Source organism: Notothenia rossii, assembly GCF_949606895.1.
Source record: "Notothenia rossii genome assembly, chromosome: 8".
Classification (NCBI taxonomy): domain Eukaryota; kingdom Metazoa; phylum Chordata; class Actinopteri; order Perciformes; family Nototheniidae; genus Notothenia; species Notothenia rossii.
In genome coordinates this window covers 7946254-7962840 of record NC_136906.1, presented here as the reverse complement: position 1 = coordinate 7962840, position 16587 = coordinate 7946254, and the positions used below count along the sequence as shown (strand labels likewise).

Sequence of the window (16587 nt, the reverse complement as noted above, 5' to 3'; positions counted from 1 at the left end):
TGTTTGATGCCTTTGAAGAAGTGCTGGTGCCTCAACAGAACTGGAATACTGGCAGGAAACAGCCTTCAAACATGCCGATTGAACTCTTTAGCGCTCACACAACCTGCAGCTGTAAACATGGACTACTTTATTTTAAATGGACACATTTTCATATCTATTATCACTGGGGAAAGTAAACGGAAGTACACATTCGAGGTACTTGTACTTTACCCGTGTATTTTTAATTTAATACTACTTTCTACTTCTGCTCGACTACATGTTGAAAGCCACATTTGTACTTTTTACTCCTATTTAAAATATTTATTTATTCGTTTATTGATCAAATTCAGATTTTTACACACAATACTTAGGAACAACTGTTTATAATATGATGGTTTGGTATAGATTAAACCATCCAAACCTATACAACTCAAACAATCAGTGGGTTAACAAGACATTAATTGGAATCAAACAATTATTTTGCTAATTTAGCTTTTAAATATTTTAAATTATTAAAAATATCTTTTGAGTACAGTACAGTTAAGTAAGTTTTCCTAATCTTACTTAAATATTTTTACTTAAGTTCCGCTCTCCATACATTACGTTTACTTGAAATGTAGTATTTTTACTCAAATTGAGAATCTGACTACTTTATCCACCACTGCCTATTCTCTGTAAGATGGAAGAGGAAACAGTGGGTTATAGTGTATATATAGTCCTAACAGAACAATACAGTCCTCCTCATTACTTAAAAAGCCCTCAACAACCAGGCCCCCCCCCCACCTCACAGACCTGCTGCACCACCACACCCCTTCCCGCTGCCTCCGCTCATCAGAAGCCAACCTCCTATCCATCCCTTCCCGCACCAATCACCGGACCTGGGGGGACAGAGCCTTCTCCGTCTCTGCCCCCTCCCTCTGGAACTCACTCCCACAACCCATCAGAGACTGCACCGACCTCACCACCTTCAAAAAACTCACAAAAACTCACCTCTTCAATCTGGCTTTTCATGTGTGATTGTTTTTGTATTATTTGACTTTAACTTTAACTATATATTTATTTGTCGTTCCTTTCTTTTCTTTTCTGTTCACTATATCTGTAAAGCGTCTTTGAGCACCTGTAAAAGCGCTAACAAATTAAATCTATTATTATTATTATTATTATTATATACGTATATATAATATAGTTTCAGCCAAGTGATCTGATTTGTCAAAGCTCGTCTCATACAAAGCTGCATCACTGTCATATGTGTGATTGCACTTTATTGCAGTAAATAACCCTGGTGGAAAACAAAGAATATTACTTGCCCTTTCAGGTTGTCAGCTACTTCATTTTCTCCTGTCAGTATTTGTTTTTAATAAGGTTAAGAGATAGAAAAATAACACATATCAACACCTGCTGTCTGCTCATAAGCAAAAGTTGTATTCTTTCCCCCTCTTTAATTGGTTTTGTAAACTTTCCAGTTTTTGCTCACATAAAAAACAAGAGTTTGCTCCACATCAACATGTAACCACTGACAAGGAAATTATAGCGACATCGTCAACAAATCAGCTGTGACCTGCGAGCAGCTATCAAGAGACCCATAAATATTTCCTCACTGTTAATCTCACTGTTGAAGCCCTTAACGCAGCCTCTAATACGCAGCAGAGCAACTGTCTTTTTATTAGCCCGCTGTGAAGTGATTGCCTGTGGTCATGGGAGCAGGAAGCATAAAAACATGAACGCTCCAACTATATAATGCAATTCACAAGTCGTGGTTATTTTTGGGAGGAAGCAGCAGGCACAGCTTCAAAACTTAAATGTATTTGGGCATGGCATTGGCAAGGATGCAACAAAACAAAACACCAGCACCTAAAGATATAGGTTCTTCTTATGGGGGGAAACACAGACGTTTGAGCAAGCAGCATTCATTAGCATCTGATAATGATATATATTTATATAACGCTTTTCCTGGTGCTCAAAACGCTTAGTCACCAGGGTTTGACATGCATTTGGCGCTATGTATCACATGTCATGGATATAACGTTATACATGTTTCTATTTTTGTATGTTTGTGTTTCTTAATAGAAACTGGTATATTCCAGGTCATGATATATCGCAATACATTGTATTTAGCTGACGCTTTTATCCAAACGGCTTACAATAATTGCGATAAATCATGAAAAATAAAAGACAGAAGGGTGAGAAACATGTACACTCACTTCAAATGAGCCAAACCATTGTAAGTGCTGGTGCAATAGTTTGAAATGAGCTCAAAATAACAACAGAGGTTTAATGGCCCAGGTGCAGTCTAGACAGGTTTTAGTCTGCAACGAAATATGTATACACTTCCTGTTATCATAGTAACAATGGGGAGCTTGTTTCACCATTTTGGGCCAGGAGAGCAAACAGGTGTGTTTTTGTTGAGGTGTACCTGTCCTACTCGCAGCAAAGGAGGAACAAGTATGATTCAAGCATCTTCTGGACAACATATTAACAATGCGATTGCACTTGGTGCCAATCCATCATGGTAACGGCCAGTCTACTCACTTTACACATGAAAATGACTTCACTGGTCATGAGTGTGAGGGAATAATTCTGTCTTTACTCCTAGATATTTAACCTTTTCTGTGTGTTGACATTTACGACCAACCCTGGCTCTGTTATCTCTCTTAAGGAATGGGAGGCTCCAGCCATCTTGATAAACCAGTTCAACTCTCGGTCACGAAACGGTTTACGGCTGTGGGAACTCTGGCTTCAAGGCCATTAAGGGTCAGACGCAAGTGATTGAGGGTGCTCAGCTGTTTAGTCTATCCCCCCAAATATGTTGTTTACTCTCTGTAAACTAGTTAAAAGGTCTATCGAGAGATAGGCTGGGCAGATTACACCCGTGCAGTCAGAACCTTTGACTGTGTGACTTGTGATGTGAATTTCTCCGGCCGATGCTTGTATTAGAGATCCGTGTTTGACATCAGAACTCCTGCTCGTCCCGTGTCTCCTTCATGAGTCGGTGACTCCCACTGCGTTGCTACACAGAAGTTTCCTCCACAATGAGTAGTTGAAGCCAACCTGTGATCAAATGTGTAATGTGTGTTTTGGCTCTGGAGGAACTTTGTCAAGTCTGAGAAATGTACCTTCGAGGATGTCATTGAGACAAACAATTCACAACATGCTTATTTGGCGAGGAGCAAGAAGCAATTTTTGGCCAACAGGGGGCAACACCACTGGTTTCAAGTAGAAGTCCAATTCTATAGAAGTCTATGTGAAAATAACCCCACGTTTCACTTTATTTTTTGCTTTACTTCATTACAGTACATACGGTTTACTTCCCTGGCTTTAGTCTTTTGATGTGTGTTCATTGACATACTATTCATTCAGTGTGGGCTACTTCCTGTCTGACCCGACTGCTGGACTTCACTTTAACACTACCTACCAAGAAAACACACTAATCATGGTCAACATATCTAATCATGGTCATGGACACATACATCGAGCATTTATCGTGTAGTTTAACAAAACGGTGAAACGGAATCGTGTTCTGAAGCTTTGCACACACCTGAGTGAACACATTCAACATAAGTTTATAAGTTTTAGTCCTCCAACAATTTTCTGTAGGAATGAGCTTTTGAAAATATCCACCCGACACGGCAACTTACAAATTAACTGAGAGGTTGGAAACATGCTCTCCTTGGTGAAAGCAATTATACATTACAATTCAATTTTTCCTAGACATCAAAGAAATGCCTATTGGTGCTGTTGGGAGACTTTGAGTGACTGCGCAGTAAAACCTCCAATCAGAAGTATCGGGCAAACTAAGATTGGTATTTCTTTCCTCTCCCTTGATACTTTTCTGCTGCTAAGGTGCCATTAAAGCTGCCGGTCCCTGGTACGCATGTGAAAAATACAGAGCTCAGCAAAACCCGGCCAGGAAAAATTAACATCAGAAAGTTTGGTTTGATATCGCACCCCTGCTGAGATCATCTCTTCTGGCAAATGTTTACAAGCTTACAAATGTATTTTTATTCTTTAAGCCACAAAGATGTAACTTTTTGACTGATACAAAGAAAGTTAAATTGATTTTAGTTTTTTAAATAGTGCATTCATGGGTTGCTTTGCAACTACTACGGCCCCTGGTAGACCTCCACACAATTACAGATCGCTACAATTGAGTGCATTAAACATGCATTATACAATTTTTTGTCAAATCTACTATGCAATAATCACTGTTAGGTCCATTGCATTTTTTTTTCGAAGTATCTATTTGCACCCAGGTGGAAATAGACACACGGCAGCTATTCGGCTATTTACACCCACCCCCAAAAAACTTCTTAGTCACTGTTTACTGTTGTGATATTTTGTAAATAAAGATACTAAAATTCATTGTTGTGGCAGATTAATTAACCCCCTTTCATCAGGGGGGTCTGTGGGACATTTATTTCCTTACAGCCATGTTCACAATATAGCACAGGTGTTTTTTGTCCCTGATGTTCAGGTAACCTGCAGGCCATCGTAGAAAGAGCAAGAAAAGATGCATACAGTACAACAGCCGGGTGTAAATAGCTACAGTGCTTAAGATAAGATGTGCCTTTATACATCCACAATAGGGGAATTACAATTTGACGCAGCAGCACAAGATAATTAAGTTATCAAAGAAACAATTCCATAAATACCTATACATCCAAAACAGTATCTAACGTGTCAACCCAGTCTCACGGCATTTCGTGTTATAGTCACGAAATTAATTGAATCCATTGATTCGTGTTCACCAACACGATTTCCCCCTTTTTTTCGTGTCAAACAGAACGATTTGAAAAGCAATGTAATTCTATTAGTCGTATATTTTGTGCCTGCACCACGTTTTTTTTACCAGAAGCTGTGTGGTTCATAAAAACATTTTCTTACTCAATATCTTACCCTAAGCCTAAGCCTTTTATTTGATTTATGTCAGAGTTGTTTTTGCTGTCCGCGAGGAAAATAAATCTACTGAAATCTGTATTTTTTTTTCTTCTAATTTGTTATTATTTGGTGCAGGCACGAAACATACTACCAATAGAAATACATTGCTGTATTTAAAAAAAAAAAGTGTTATTATTTACATTGCTTTTAACAATCTTAAAATCTTTAAAAGTGACACCGAAAAAATGCGAAAATCGTGTTGGTGAACAAGAATCAATAGATTCATTTCGTGACTATAACACAAAATGCCGAGAGACTGTGTTGAATGTGTACCCCGGGTGTAAATAGCATTGTTACGGACACCCGGGTGTAAATAGCATTGTTACGGACACCCGGGTGTAAATAGCATTGTTACGGACGCCCGGGTGTAAATAGCATTGTTACGGACGCCCGGGTGTAAATAGCATTGTTACGGACACCCGGGTGTAAATAGCATTGTTAGCTAAAGACACCCGGGTGTTAATAACATTGTTACGGAGACCCGGGTGTAAATAGCATTGTTACGGACACCCGGGTGTAAATAGCATTGTTACGGACGCCCGGGTGTAAATAGCATTGTTACGGACACCCGGGTGTAAATAGCATTGTTACGGACGCCCGGGTGTAAATAGCATTGTTACGGACACCCGGGTGTAAATAGCATTGTTAGCTACAGACACCCGGGTGTTAATAACATTGTTACGGACACCCGGGTGTAAATAGCATTGTTAAGGACACCCGGGTGTAAATAGCATTGTTACGGACACCCGGGTGTAAATAGCATTGTTAGCTGCGGCCACCCAGGTGTAAATAGCATTTTTACGGACGCCCGGGTGTAAATAGCATTGTTAGCTGCGGCCACCCGGGTGTAAATAGCATTGTTACGGACACCCGGGTGTAAATAGCATTTTTACGGACACCCGGGTGTAAATAGCATTGTTAGCTGCGGCCACCCGGGTGTAAATAGAATTGTTAGCTGCGGCCACCCGGGTGTAAATAGCATTTTTAGATGTGGATGTGAACTTATATTTCTTTTTTTAAATACAATTATTATTGTTTGCCTTTCATCTGCTTTGTCACTTTTGCTGTAACGCTGTAAATGTATCCGCTGCGGGACTTGTAAAGGATTTCTGATTCTGGTAAAATGATGGTAAATACCCCTAAAAATGTGTCCTCCTACTGTATTATATTGGCAGTATTTGCCACAGTAACACATATCATTAAGTACATGCACATACATCTCTTTTGCCTTTTTATAATATCTTAACACCTTAATACGTTTACTTTTAAAATGCTGCGACGTATTTTTAGCCATGGATGTGTACTTATTTGTCTTGTTTTTTTAATGTATTAGTAATGTGGGCTTTTCTCTATATTTAACATGTGAGCACACTCTTTATTAATGTTATCCTTTCACCTGCTTTGTCACTTTCCCGTAATGCCTTAAATGTCCCTGCTGCTGGTCAAATAAAGGATTTCTGATTCTCATAAAAGGATGATAAATACCCTTAACGTGTCCTCCTACTGTATTATATTAGCACTATGTGCCTCAGGAACAGATATATATACCCGCACATGAACTTAGATTGCCTTTTGCATTTTCTGCTTGCTAGCCAATCCATTTGTTCCCTCTCATCTCATTAATATCAGTCCACTTCCATTTCATTACTTCATTTGTCTTCCACTCCCCCCCTCGTCTCGTTCTCTTGGCAATAAAGCGAGGTGAGGCTGAATGTCCGTCACTCTCTCGTCTCCCTGCTCTGCTCCCCTCCAGAATGCTTAAGAGCACTTTTGTTACGTACTTGTTGTTCTCTACACCCTCTATCTCTCTAACCTCTCCTCTCCTCGTCTAATCCTGTCGTTCTTATCTTCTCAACTCTCTGCGTCTGACTTCATTCCCCTCCTCTTATCACTCCCCCCCTTTCTTCATCTTTTCCATCGCTACAAGCCTTTTTATCTCTTCCTGTATCACTTCCTCGACCCTGCGTCTCTCTTTATTTCCCCCTCAGTCCTCTTTATTCTGCAGCTCTTGCTCTTTCACATCGTCGTGTCTGGTGCGTCTCACCCTTTGGCCTGATTTCTATTTTCTCCCTCGTCTTTCTTTCTTTCAGCCCCTTAAGTATTCTTGCCCTTTCCTCCGTCATCTCTCACCCCCTCCCTGAGGAGACTGCCACATAAACTATTCTAACTTGTTGTTTTAGCTTGGAATGAAACAGAACGATATGAGGACAGTAAAGCTCCATGTCAGCGCCAAAAACCAACACACAATTCATTTACGACCCTGGAAATAATAAAGTAAAGGCATGCCTTCACCATCAGCTTTCACCTCTAGCAGCTTTTCCCCATATCGCTCTGACAAATGGCAAAGCTGCACCGCTTGAGTCAAATACTTTTTAAACCCCAGATCAGGACAGCATGCACCCGGTCCAAATACTGAGGGATATCTGCACTCTTTCATGATAAGGGTGGGAGCTTTAAGTGTTAGCAGCACTTCAAACAACACTTAGGTCTAGCATAGAGATAAAGAAAAAGACAGGACAATGCAGGCAAATGAACCGCACAGCTTCTTAAATCTGGAGGAAGTAAAACTCTAATGCTGTTTTACCTTTCTTAAAGTTGAGTGTGTTATAGAAAGACACTGTATTTGAAGGTTGAGCTGGTGTTTCTGGCATTTTTGTATACTCACACAGTGGTAACTTTACTCTTAAAGGTCCCATGTCATGCTTTTCTGGTTATTACCCGTCCCCTTGTGTGTTATGAAGGTTTTTCTGCATGTAAACGGTCTGCAGAGTCACAACCCCTCAAAGTACACCCTGTAGGGAGTAACACTCTAACACAGAGAAGACCTGTCTATGCTGCCCCAGAACGCCTCGTTGGGGATTTCTCTTTTTCCATTGTTTTCTTCCTGGGTACAGTGACATGCCCATACCCAAATGGACCAATGCACAGACTTCCTCACACACACACACACACACACACACACACACACACACACACACACACACACACACACACACACACACACACACACACACACACACACACACACACACACACACACACACACACACACACACACACACACACACACACACACACACACACACACACACACACACACACACACACAATCTTTTCTCAGCTGCAGCTCCGCCGATCTCTCCTCCCTGAGACGGCGGGACGCGGCAAGGCTGCGGGTGTTTGTTTGTGTACTCGGGCTGGTTTTGGGCTGTGTCTCGCTATCTTGCAGACGGCCACTGAGCTATAGGGAGGGGGGGGGGGGGGTCAGGAGCTCCAACAAGCCGTTTAGGACAGAGAGTGAATACACATACTATACAGAGATGCTGTATGAGAAACCAATGTGAGTTTGGAACATTGAACACTATAAATCTATTCTAGTAGACCTTAACAATGGAATTGTGATCAGTAGAAATAGCCATGACATGCGACCTTTAATAAGGACCATCGCTCAGCCTTTGGAAACAATATTGGAATAGTCCCCTCTGTAGCTTTGGAAAAGCTTGTATGAATGGCCCTGATGATGCTATAGTATTTTCAGGGTTCATTTCCAGGTTTAGGCTCAGAAACAAAACATTTATAGCAGAAAACATGAGCCACAAACTGGGGACTTGGAGGTTGAAAGACGCTAGGAAAGGTTAAGTAAAAGAACATCTAGCTTCTGAGCAGCACCAGGATGTAGCCCGCCACTCACCCAATGCATGCTGGGAAAGCCCCTCCATGTAGTTTCACACTTTCAATCTGCAGCACTGTGATCTTTGTTAGTCCCGTTTAATGTCATTTTCTCTGTCCACTGCTCTTTGTGTCTGTCCATACAGCATCCTGTTCTCATCTCAATACACTCTCCTCACTTCGTTTACAAACATTTATATAATGTAGAAAAACGACTTTCTTAAAGTTGTGTCAACTTTCTTCATATGGAAAAGTTACATTTTATGGCGTGTTGTTTTCTAGATAGAATATCGTTAATCAATTTCATGATGTTTGGTTTCACACAAGGGCCAATGAGCCTAATATCCTTTCAAATTACCACAAAATGGATTTTTCTTGTAATGCAAGACAGGATATGAATTGAAAAAGGAATAAAAGCTGTTGTACACAGACTGCATTGTTCAAATGATTCAGCAGACGGCTGTAAATGTCAACGACAGAGGGTTTTAATCCCATTTGGTTTAAGAAACTCCTAGAAAACCTCTCCTGGCAATCTGGAAGAGTTTTAAAACCACATACTCCGCTCTCTATCGATTGAGACTTGCTAAATCTTACAGAGGAATGGTTGATTTGATAAAAACTTCACAAACAAAGCAACTGGGAAGATGTTTAAACAGTGACACATTTGAAGTCTGTATAAGCCGACAGAGTGAGGATGTTTCCAGTGAAGCAGTTTAATGTCTGGTAATTACTTCAAACTGAGTCAGCCGTCTACCATCACGCTATCTTTTTCAGTCAGGCGCAATTAGCGATCATCCAGACGTTCGTAGGGAAAACGATCAGCTTCTGAAACTGTTCTAATTTCCAAGCAGCATGAAGCTTCTCATGGGTAAAACATGTGGCACTTGATGAGAGTGTGACAATTGAATGCTGTCTTTTTGAATTCCCTCCTTAACTTTATCACAACTAAAGCTATGAGAAAGATCAATCTGTTAAATCTGCCCTCTGATGTATATTTCTTAAAGTACATTAGACTGAAAAAAGGGGAATTACATGGAAAGATTAAAGCAAAGATACATTTCTTAGAGGGTTTCAAAAGTATATCAGGCAGCAGTGATTAATCATGTCTGTTGAATGGATGAATGTGATTATCTCACCAGAAGATTAATGGTTTTCCAGAAGCAATAAGAATAGAACATATTTTATGTATTAAAGCCATGTGTGAGGAAGATGACAGTTGATTAGTTGAATGTGAAGATTTATTGTAAAGGAATTAATGAGAATTTTGCTTTGAAAAGACTTTACGTTGGACGTTAGAACGCTAACAGGCTCATGTGGCAATTCTAACATCGAAATGGACAATATTGATGGGAAGCAAGTCTTATTTTAAACCATGTTCACTATAGTTTAGCACGTTAGCATCCTATTATTAGCTACTTATCACCGAAAGATGCCCTTCAATGCTTTTTGGGGTTTTCCTTTTCCTGTCGTGTGTTATATACAGTAGGTTTGTGTGCATGTAAATGGTCTTTAAAGGCTAAAATCCCCACACTCCCCCCATGCCTCAAACACCTCCAATGGACTCCTTTGTTTCCCTAAGTAATATAGTGACATCACTATGTTATACTTGTGTTTCTATTGGCTAGCGCTCCAACACATTGTACGTGATAGGCTAAAGGGCGGGACATCTGTTTTGGCCAAACTTGCACCCTATAGGACTCATCATTGCAAACTGTATAGCCTAGAAAAATAAAGAGCTTGTTGAACATTAAAGCATGGAGACATGTCACAAAATACAATTATGAAACTGCAAATTAGCATAACATCTCCTCTTAAACACAAAGTACAGTCGAGGCTGATGGGAACGATGTACTGGAAATGTGTCATAAGGAGAAGTTTTGACCGAATGATACATTTGCTAATGTGCCAAACGTTTTACAAAAGTCAGGCTTAGATTAACATGAATGTCTGCACCAAATTGCATGAGAATAAGTCCTATGACGATGGCTCTGGAGTGATGTGGGAACTTTAATGTAAGTGGGAATCATCCTCTGGGAACCATAAATGTCTCTACATGACTTAAGGGTTATTCATTTAATAGCAGTTGAGATATTCCAGTGTGAAACAAAGTGGCGGACCAATTGTCCCACACCACCATCCCCAGAGCCAATCATCTAACATGGCTAAATATCACATCATAATTAGAGCAGCAGTCTTTATGCTGTAACCTACATATCATTTACACTCAGTTCATTACTTAGTGTAAGCTTCACTAAAACTAATGTAGTCACATTACAGTATTAATTAAATGATAATTGAGTTGGTACAATGTGTGAAATGTGTGTTAAACTGCTTCATTAGAAACAATAATCTAAAGAATAAATGATCTGACACATTTACATTTAATTAAAAAAGTTATCCATTCCCTCTGCTGTTGCTGTAAATGAGCCCTTGAACACAGTAAGTACTCCAGGAGAGCAGCTCGGGTAAAAGCTAACTTCATGAGCTTATGTAAGCGTTTATTGTTTTGTCCACAGAAAAACTCAAAAGGCTGATTAAGAGCCGAGCAGGATTAAATCACTCATGCAAATCTACATGCAAATAGATTGTGATAGAATTGAATTTGCAAGCATTTAAAGAAACACATTTTGTTATGCCACGCAACTTCCCGCAAAGGGGAGGGAACAACTATTTATTTCACGGTCAAATTGCAAATCAATGTGGTGAAACAGTGTGAAAACCAATTACTTTATCAGCATACAGTTTGTCTTTTGGTGTATCATAAGCTTGCAGCGATCTTGGTTGCATAACAAAATGTGCACTATTGCTTTCAATTGTGTGTTTGTTGCTAAAAATAAAGTGAGAAAAACACCCCATGGTCATGTAATAAGATGTTCAGTATTGTTCTGCGCACAAACACATTTTCTCCCCTGGGTCTTTAACACAGCATTTGTGGCTGAATCACTCTTCACTGTCACAGCAGGTTAGTTTACATTGCAAGCCCCCCCACAGATGATTCCAGGGCTCTGTAAGCTAGCATGGGACTGAGCATTAAGATACAACCCTGCTGTTTACAAACAGTAGCGCTGTATAATTGTTTGTGATGCCCCCCGCCACCTACAGTCGTCCCACCCGACCGACCTACACACAGATCAGCTCACAGCATCCCACCACGGAGAAGATTAAAGGGCCAGTGTGTAGGGTTTAGGGGAACATAAATGGAATATAATTAGCGTTAAATCCCCTGAATCTAAGATACATTGTGTTTTTGTTACCTTGGTTACCCTTTAAATCAGCATCATGGATGTATAAAGACACGAGTTGGAGAAGAGCCCTGTTCATTCCTAAGGAAGCTACTCAGTGGTGCTCTGACTCTTGAGACCAAAAATACCCAGATCTAACAGGGATCTCCCGTAAGCCCGGCCACAAATCCCCTGCGTCATAGCCTTGGTTCAGTCAGTAAAATGAATGGAGGAAGAAAAATAACCCTGGATTCAGCTCTCAGCGCCTTTTAACAACTTTTAGGACCTACATGTACAGATTCAAAAAAGTGCTATTCAAGTGTTCAGGGTAGATCATTTAGGTGAACATTTGTTAGCTGCTGATTTAGATCTCTATCCCTATGTAAGTCACTGGGAAAAAGTCATTTTGGGACCAAATGAGCCCCACATATTGCCACAAAGGTGTAGTACCAGCGTTTGGCCACTGCTGACATTTGCTACACTGTCTGCCTCACTTCCTTGGGCCTTAAGCTACACAAGGTGATAGGACACAATGTTTCTGAAGTGCACTGTTTTTCCATAGAGGCCCAACAAGGCAACGCTATAAATTGACACCAAATTCAAATTATTTGAACTTTGACCTTGGTTGCCATTGACATTTCAAATAACCAATGAAATATAACAGCTGTATGTGACATGGCTACTTTTAGATGACGAATAACTACGCTCTGCTCCATATCTCGACTAAGCGAATGTCTTATCGTATGAATGCAGCTTTAGACGCACGCACGCACGCACGCACACACACACACACACACACACACACACACACACACACACACACACACACACACACACACACACACACACACACACACACACACACACACACACACACACACACACACACACACACACACACACACACACACACACACACACACACACACACACACACACACACACACACACGTCAGTGTCCTACCTACGGTTGTTCCTAGAGGGAGTTAGTAGATGCCACACTGGTGTGACTCACCCTGTAATTCTCATGGATGGTAATTTAGAGGGGTGACAGTGGGAGGGAGAAGCATTTTTACATCAGTGGGAGGAAAAAAGCATGTTCATGTTTCTGTGTCTATGTGGTGGTTACCAATCATTTCACAAGAAATCCTCAGGGGCCGGAAAAAGGGAATTTATTATGAGCAAGCTAGGAGGTATGTCTGTTTATGAGCATGTGGGGTCTGTTTCCTCTCTGTCCTGTGCCTTTTGTGACCAAATAATTAGATTTACACCTACTTGTTGTGATATGATATCCCCTGTTTGAGTGTTTTGTTTATTTGATTCCCCAATGATCCAATTAAATCCCCCACAAAATGACCATGCCTACAGTACATCAGCTATCATCCTGTGTTACCTTGAAAACCAATTGAAAAATGTGGGACAGAATACTCTGGGATTTTGGCCTTTGCAGACCATTTACAAACACACAAACGTATAACACACTACAGGAAAGGGAATATTTTAGTTATTGGTGTTCACCCTCTTTAATATGGATATTTTATTATATCAATATAATAAAAGCACCAATTGTCAACCCCTTCAATATTTTAGCAATATTGATAATGTGTTTTTAGGACAAAAATAGAGTGTTATCTGATTTTTCTCCATAAAACAGGGTAAGAATAGTCCTTTTGTGTATATTTTCCTTCTTCTTTGTGTTGGTTGCAGTTCTGCAGCTTTTTAGAAAGTTTGACTGATATGTAAATCAAGTTGAAGTTCACAGTTTTTGTTGCCTCTGAATGGGCGGTTTGAGCTTGAATGTCAAATGAAGCCTTTGAAAGTAAAAGGAGAAAGCACTGAGTGATATTCACATGTAGCTGAGTGTGTGTGTGTGTGTGTGTGTGTGTGTGTGTGTGTGTGTGTGTGTGTGTGTGTGTGTGTGTGTGTGTGTGTGTGTGTGTGTGTGTGTGTGTGTGTGTGTGTAGTGTTTCCATCCCTTCATCTCTCCCTCCTTCTCTGTCTTATGGTGTTATGAAGTGACTGAGCCAACACTTGAAGTCTCTCTTCATCAGTAATTCCCCGCACTCGATCCCAACTGCTGTCAGAGGGATGCGGACAGGCAAGGCAGGCAACTGCTTGGGGACCCAGACCAGTAGGGGGCCCCCGAGGGGCGACACATCCTTAAAACGACATCAGTGTCAAATTATACAAAAAATACAATTAAACAGACATTGCCATCATGAAGATGACACGTCATCCCCTACCTCCAGCAGCATTACCACGACTACTAAAGGTTTGATCACATCAGACGACCCTGCACAATGGCCAAATGTCCTAAATCAGGGGTACTCAAATACAAATCTTAAAGGTCCATAAAAAGTTTTTCAATAAGACAAAGGTCCGTTTATTACGGTCATTCAAACTTTAAAAAAATTATAACAAGATTCTTAACACGAGGTTGCAAAAACAAAAATAATCTGTATGCAGCATTTTCATTGTTATTGTGTCTGTGTTTGATCCCTCAGAGTCGCAGTGTAAGAGCTGCACAGTTATGAATAAAGGCAGCCGCACCCTCTTTCATTCAGCATTCCCATTATTGCTTTATAAATGTCTTGCCCCCTTGTGTGTCCACTGAGGTTCGTCAGGCCCAACACATCTTCAACAAACTTCCCCTTTGCCTCATCATAAAAACTCACAAAGACCAGCAACTGAGCATTGTCAGTGATGTCAGTGGACTCATCCACCGCTAAGGAAATGCACTGTGCTTTTTGTATTCCATCACAAAGCTGGTGAATCAAATCACCAGCCAGTGTTTCTGTTCTTCTGGTTGCTGTGGAATCTGAGAGGGGGATTTGCTTGACCTGTTATTTCCTCTTTTTGTTTGCCTTCAAACATGGTCTCTACTCTCCATCACTTCAGTCATGCATTCTTTTATACTTCAGTTATGATCCAGTGGAAAGTCCTTACCTACTGGCCTAGTTCAATCAAAGTGGTTACTTTTTTTTGGCTGGGCAGTGTAGTTTTAAACACCGTCTTATTTGACTTTCTCAGGACTTAAAACTGTTTTTTGGGGCAGACCCCCACAAAGAAAAACATATATTTACACACGTAAGGTCATCATCTTAACAGTTTTGTATGCTCATCCGTGAGCAGAGCATCAAGTTGACATGTCTATTACAGCTGAATGCGGCGATTACCATCTTGTTCAGCAAAACGCCTCACAAACTGATTAAGATCAACAGCTTTAGTGCGTTTTGATTCAATGCTGAGTACAGCCAACCTGACAGTCTCTCATTGTAGACCTCAAATACCTCATTCCTTCAGTACTTGGGTCCGAATGCTTCTCGTTTTGCGCCGTACCGTTCTAATGAAATCGCTGCCTATCATATTTCCACGCTCGCGCCAGGGCCGGGGGAGGGGTTACAAGGCGTGCGTCTTGTGCTGCATTCACTTGTACTCGGACATTAGAGACTTTCTCTCATAAATGTCCGATGAGCCACAACTTTTCTTTCAAAACAAAGCTGCCAACTGGGGTGGCAGCTGGGGTGGCAAGGCCCCATGCCACCCCAGTAGGTGAAACTAGGCTACTAGCTACAGTACAGATGCAACTAGATGAGCTGTTAACTCTCGCTCTGACTTTTTAAAACACACGCATTTTTCCCACCCGCATTCCGCGAAGACCAGCCCTACTGTGCCTCTGATTCGCAGACTGTTGGTGGGGGGAAAAAACGCTGACGGGATGCTGAATGTGATTGGACCAATGCGTTGACAGACACACACAGACAGTGGAACAGTCGGACATGCAGAGCACTGTTTGTTGTTGGACATAGCGGAACATTTTGACTCGTTGCGTTGTGGCGATGTCTCGCAGATAACACATATGAAAAGTATAATTTGCTCAGAGTCCAGAGACAGTTGTGGTTCGGTCCGGATCCGGACCGGAGTCCGGACTTTGAGGATGCCTGTCCTAAATGATAGTGAAAAGTGTGGACTAGTAACAAGAGGACCAATACAAGAAACAGATAGTCTTTCCGCGGAATACTGAAAAAACTTCACGTAGATTTACAAAGGAAAACTATTCTGGTTTTAATTGTTCTTTATATTTATATGTGTGATTTATTCGTTTTTGTATGTCTTTTATATTCATATTACTAACTAATAACTAACTTTGAATATAACAAAAATGCGAAGTTGTTAAATAAAAAACTGTTTAAATTTAGCAATTTTTTTGTTGGTGTCAGATTATTTATAACAATGGTGATGAAAGCTGGTTCGAGGGGCCCCCAGTGAATTTTTGCTAGGGCCCCCACAGACCCTAGAATCGGCCCTGGATGCAACACACACACACACACACACACACACACACACACACACACACACACACACACACACACACACACACACACACACACACACACACACACACACACACACACACACACACACACACACACACACACACACACACAACACACACACACACACACACACACACACACACACACACACACACACACACACACACACACACACACACACACACACACACAAACACACACACACACAGATAGTTAGCTACATGGACACTGAAGAGGCCCAATTGGTAGCAAGCGTTATCTCAAAGGGGGTCTGATACACCAGTCCCTCTGACACACAAACATTCGCATCCTCACGTGCACACTGATGTGAGATACGCAGATCTGCTGAAGCTGCCAGATAGTGCACCCTTGTAGGCTTGGTACAGAGCCTGGATCTGTCTCCCACCCTGCTATACTCCTATTAGAGCTGACAGCTGCCAAATAAT

General features: G+C 41.0%; 1 protein-coding gene across 5 annotated transcripts in view; it reads right to left on the bottom strand.

Annotated features, from left to right (window-relative positions):
* LOC307015664 (protein shisa-9) overlaps positions 1 to 16587 on the bottom strand; it is a 125474-nt gene that overhangs the window by 77422 nt on the left and 31465 nt on the right. The window lies entirely within an intron of this gene.